The following is a 6,000-nucleotide window of genomic DNA, read 5'->3' on the forward strand; positions in this document are numbered from 1 at the left end:
GTAGTGATCGCTGCCTGGGTGTCATTACTTCCTGGTTTTAACCAGGAAGTAATGTTTTTTTACCTTCTGCACATGTGCAGAAGGTTTTGCGCATGCACAGAAGGTGTGCATGAGCACATGACACGCGCACACGCGCTTCCGAACCAGTAAGGAAGATAAGTAGATTTCACCCCTGGATCGAAGGCTGAGTCAACCTTGAGCCGATCAGAATTGAACTGCTGGCAGTTGGCAACATTAGCCTGCAATACTGCATTCTAACTACCACACAGGTACTCCCTTCCATGTATGCAGTGCTGTTAAAGGTAGCTGATCATTCTAACAGTGCTTGCCTCTGCAATTATTTTACTATTCATTTTAAAGTTACAAACGGCTAAGTTCCCACAGACAATTCAAATTCATTTTCCGAGTAGGAATACTATTACCACCACTAATAATAATAATAATGCCAGAATTAATATTAACAAATGAAAGAGGAGACACAATGGGAAAAGATAATTATTGTTAAGAAGCATAGATTGCTAAATAAATTGACTTTGAATGACTAATATCAGACAAAATAACCTCATAACATGTTTAGAAATGATCTTTTTTGAAAGGATTCTTTTTGCATGAGCTAACTGCAGGCAGGGTTTTTTTTTTTTTTTGTATTTTCAGTTCAATTGCTTCATAAATTTGGTTCTTTTTAACTATACATTTTTTTTATTTTTTAGTCATTTTTTCTGCCATTATACATTTGTCAGAAGAATGTTCTGGTCTGGTTTCAAGCTGGGTTGCTTAATATTGGATGTGCTGTTAAAGAGGAGGCAGGTAGATTTTAGAACGTAGAAATAGAACTGGAAGATAGCTACAAATTGAGTCATAGAGGTCAGGTATTTTTTATAGGGAAGGTGGTCTTTGTGAGGGAGCATAGGTGTATGTATACATGTTTCTGCTGATGTTTACCTTGGTGCAGGGGTGAAATTCAGCAGGTTCTGACCAGTTCTGGAGAACCGGTAGCTAAATTTTGAGTAGTTCAGAGAACCGGCAAATACCACTTCTGGCTGGCCGCAGAGTGGGGTAGGAATGGAGATTTTGCAATATCCTTCCCCCAGAAGTGGGGAGGGAATGGAGATTTTACAGGATCCTTCCCCTGCCATGCCCACCAAGCCACGCCCACAGAATCGGTAATAAAAAAATTTGAATTTCACCACTGTCTTGGTGGATATACAACTCCAGTGGGGGTGAAAATATTTTAATCAAATATTCAAGGAAGTTTGTGTAAAGGATTTTCCTTCTTTGCTCTTATTTGTACAGCTTAATTAGTTTAGCCGGGTCATTAATTACTAGAGAAAGAAGTGGATTAGTGGTCTTACAACATGGTTTTCTAGTTTGGGTTACTAGTGCATCATGTTAATGATTAAAGGGAGGGTCCAAGGCAGTACAGGAATAAATGTAATTTTGAATTAAAATACTTTTTACAATTAAAATTCTTCCCACACATTGGCAGTGTTTATCTTATGGGCCATTCCAGATTAACTATTAATTGTCCTTCCCCATGCCTACCCCTTCGCTTTCCCTCAGGAGACTATCTCAACTGTTCCGGGAAGAGCAGTGATTTTCAAGATTAATGGCATCTTCTTTCCATTATGTTTGACATCATTTTTTTCCCTCCCTTGTACAACAAAGGATCTTTGAATCCGAACCATCAAAATGGGGGCATAAATTATGTACATAGCATTCATATATGATTTACTCTGTGTTAGGTACACAGATTTTGCAAAGCATGATATGGTCTGGGAGGAAGAAATGAACTTCAATTTCCATTAGTATTGTGGGGGTGGGGCGGAAAGTATATCAGGAGATGACTTACTGGAGACTAACAAGGTAATCCAACTTTTTTTTTCCCGGAGTGCTTTGAGTCTCCAAGATGTCTAAGTCCTTCTGAGATCTTGCCAATAAGGGGAAGTGAAGTAGGAAAAGGACTTTTCTCCCCCCCCCCGCAGTTTTTGCTTTAAAATTGGAATTCTCTATCAGTGCATTCAATACAGTACAAGGAGAGAAATCTAAATCAATGTCAGGGCCAACCAGGTGTGGGCTTCAAAAATTTTAGCAAGGGGTTCTCTGCCCGGTTGCTGGGTGGGCATGGCCATAGTGGGTGTGGCCTAGTCAGCCTCCTGCACCATGGTGGGGGGCATTTTTGCCCTCCCTGGGGTCCGGAGGCTTTTCTTAAGCCTCCAGGAGGGCAAAAATGGCCTCCACAGGCTCTGGAGGCCCTCTGGAGGCCAGAAACAGGCCCATTTCTGGCCTCCCCAAACTTCCGGTAGGCCGGTTTCTCGCCCTCCCCGAGCCTCCCCTCATGCCCTGCACTTACCTGAATCCAAAACAGGCCACGTGGGGACTCCTGGGAGGGGCAGGAGTGGGATTTGGGCGTTCTCCAAACTGCACAAAATCTTAGCTAGAGGTTCTCCCAAACCCCTGCGAATCCCCAGCAGCCCACCCCTACATAGATTACATGTAAATTTAAGGTTTTTACAGCAAGGAGATAGGAGAACTTTGTTCATTAGACATATGAATGGCAAATAACTTCAATGTCTGTGTGTCCCTACTGTAGGCTTGAAGATATCTTTGTTCTTGAATGGAAAACAAATCCTATGGCTCCAGGAATAGGATCTAGCATGGGATTGTAACCTAAATACTTCTAATAGAGAAGTGTGTTTACAACAATGTCATCTCCATTCAAGTACTTAAAGCATTTAATATCTATTGCCTCTCTAATTGTTGTATCTGCATACCATGCAGAAGATTGCATTGTAAATGTGATGGCTGAACTTAATGACTGAAATTAACATTTTATGTTCATTAATATTTTTCAAACATGGCATTTTGGCCAATAGCACTTCCTACCGAGTCATCTTTGCTAGGGAAAATAGATGGAAAATTAAAGCATTTTAAAGCACCTAGCTGAAGGGGACCAGAATTTGATCTAAATACCGTGCATGACTCAATAACTTTGGTCCTATCAGCTACCCTGCAGGATGTCGGTGCTGAAGGCCAAGTACCATTGGACTTCAGACCCATCAGCTTCAGGTAGCATCATCAATGGTCTGGATTATGGGAGCCATACACCAGCTATGTTTGGACAGTCACTGAGTCACCGTGTACAGTCTAGGATAAGTCATACTGAACTCTTTTGTGAATAAGTCTAAATTAAAGCAATCTCAAATAAAGACCTTACTGGTAACATGGAGAGTCCTTGCAGGAGCTAGCTCTGTAAAAAGTCAAATGTGGTGTTTGCTTTGGTTGAGGTGCTGACACAGGAAAGGAGTGAAGTTTGAAGCAGCAGCTCAAGATGTATGATCTCTCGAGAACATTGCCTGCATTTTGAAGAGATGTTCTTGGCCAAGCTGGTCAGTCTGGTTTCAGAAACATGTAAAGGATGACTGCACCAAGTTAATCATCTAATGGGAATGTTAATGCTTATGACTTTTTATAGCCGCATTAAGCTCTGTAGAAGGAGGAAGAGAGCTGTTTTGTCTGTGCTTGCCCTTTCAGAGGCATTTCAAAGGTGGTACTCTAAAGAATGGGCAGGGTCAGAACAATGAAGAGGATGAGACCATCATAAAACTAAATTTGATTTAGTTTTAATTTGTATTTAAGTAAGGTTAAATGAATCTCATTAGATCCAGTAAATATAATTGACTTTCTTGTACTGAACAGATTCCTCTTTCTGCCTTGTGAAAAACTGCAGTTTTGTGACAAGTTTGGTAGAGATCTGAGGATTTCCCAACAGCTTTGGGGGTGCATTTGGGTCCTGAAATTGTAGGCAGTTCATTGATGCACCTCAGCAAAATTGAGGAACCTTTTCTGTTTGCAAAGAAGCTTCCAGGCAATGGACAGACTCAAATCAATTTGTGTGACACATTTTGCCTTTCATTCACCCTAGTTCTCAGACGAAAGTGCGAGGCTCTGCTCACAATCACTCACGCCCTCGTGATTTCTCATTTGGATTACTGCAAAATGCTCTACAGGAGACTGACCTTGAAAACCATTGAGAAGCTTCAATTGGTGCCATATGTGGCTGTACAAGTAGTAAATGGTGTCTGATATGTCACACGTAACACCACTTCTTCTTGAGAGCTGCATTGGTTGCTTATGTGTTTCCAAGTACAATTCAAGGTGCTGGTTCTAACTTTTAAAGCCCTTCATGGTTTGAGACAGGGTTAATTGAAGGACCATTTTTTCCCCAGTGGTTTCCAGTCCAGTTTGGTATGGCAACTACAGATCCTGTCAGCCAAGGAATGTCTAGAACAGGGGTGTCAAACTCACGTCATCACGACGGCATCACGTTATATATTGGGACTTTTCTCCCCTTCGTTAAACCAGGCATGGGTGTAGTCAGCTTGTGATGCATTCGGCCCGCGGGTCGGGAGTTTGACAGCCCTGGTCTAGAAGATGTGTCTTCTCTCTTGTAGCCCCTGCCCTCTGGAACATTCTCCCATCAGAACTGAGGATGACCCTTACCCCACTGATCAGTGGTGGGATTCAAAATTTTTTACTACCAGTTCTGTGGCTTGGTGGGTATGGCATGGCTTGGTGGGCATGGCAGGGGAAGGATACTGTAAAATCTCCATTCCCTCCCCACCCCAGGGGAGTCCTTCGGGAGAATGGGCGGTATATAAATAAAATTATTATTATTATTATTATTATTATTATTATTATTATTGACTAATGTATCTTTTCTTTTATGTACACTGAGAGCGTATCCACCAAGATAAATTCCCTGTGTGTCTAAGCACACGGCCAATAAAGAATTCTATTGTATTCTATTCTAAAATCTCCATTTCCTCCCGATCAGTTGGGACTTGGGAGGCAGAGAATGGATGGGGGTGGGGCCAGCCAGAGGTGCTATTTACCAGTTCTCTGAACTACTCAAAATTTCCACTACCGGAACTGGTCAAAACCTGCTGAATACCACCTCTGACACTGATCTTTGGAAAGGCTTTGAAGATCTGGCTTTGTGTCCCGGCCTAGAGCCATTTCCTGGCTGTATTGACATCTATGATGAAATTTTGTCTTAGCTGTCATATATATTTAATTTTATATTATAACTGTTTTTAATTGTTTTAAGATTGTTTGCCACCCAGTCTCACTTATTTGAGATAGGCAGCTATAGAAATTGAATGAATAATGAATGAATGAATGAATGAATGAATGAATGAATGAATGAATGAAAATCTGCTGGCAGTTTCTCAGAAGCATCCTTTTCATAGAGATTCAGCTTTTGTTTTTCAACCTTATCCTTTATTATTGAAGGGGCAGAGGATATTACTGTGTTTTTTCTTCTCTTGAACTTCTTACTCCTTTGAAGCTACCCTGGTTACCCGTATTTTCCCAGTTTGGAAAAGGGAGAAGTGAAGACTTTTAATTGAAGTATAAGAAGCCAGAAAGGTTACAAATCACTCTGTAGCCATAAGGAAGACATTCATACACTGGCCAAATGGTCCCAAAATAAAGGTATGGAAAAACAGCATATTCCATCGATGACAATCTTTTCTCCTATCAACATTACCCATCATTAATAATCTTCATAGATGGTGCAGTTGATTTTCTTGCAAACTGTACAAGGGTCCCGGCAGTTTCTTACAAACCTACAAATTTATAAGAGCAATAGCACTTAGACTTATATACTGCTTCATAGTGCTTTACAGACCTCTCTAAGCAGTTTACAGAATTAGCATATTGCCCCCAACAATCTGGGTCCTCATTTTACCAACCTCAGAAGGATAGAAGGCTGAGTCAATCTTGAGCCACTCAGGATCAAACTCCTGGCAGTGAGCAAAGTTAGCTTGCAATATTGCATTCTAACCCACTGTGCCACCATGGCTCTTAGCTGTTTTATATGATTCTATAAAATATGTGGCAATACTGGAGACAGGGACCAGAATGACTGTTAATTTGATAAAAGAAAAAGCTGTTTATTTAGACTGTTGATCGAGGATCCTGTTGGTAAAAACGTTAATG

At 41.0% G+C, this 6,000-nt stretch overlaps 1 pseudogene; it reads left to right on the plus strand.

Moving 5' to 3' along the window:
• Nucleotides 1-4,083, plus strand: part of LOC148116358 (uncharacterized) — a 56,346-nt pseudogene extending 52,263 nt beyond the window's left edge.
• Nucleotides 4,084-6,000: the final 1,917 nt, after the last annotated feature.

This window comes from Pantherophis guttatus, chromosome 1 (assembly GCF_059756535.1).
Source record: "Pantherophis guttatus breed Tessera chromosome 1, ASM5975653v1, whole genome shotgun sequence".
Taxonomy (NCBI): Eukaryota; Metazoa; Chordata; class Lepidosauria; order Squamata; family Colubridae; genus Pantherophis; species Pantherophis guttatus.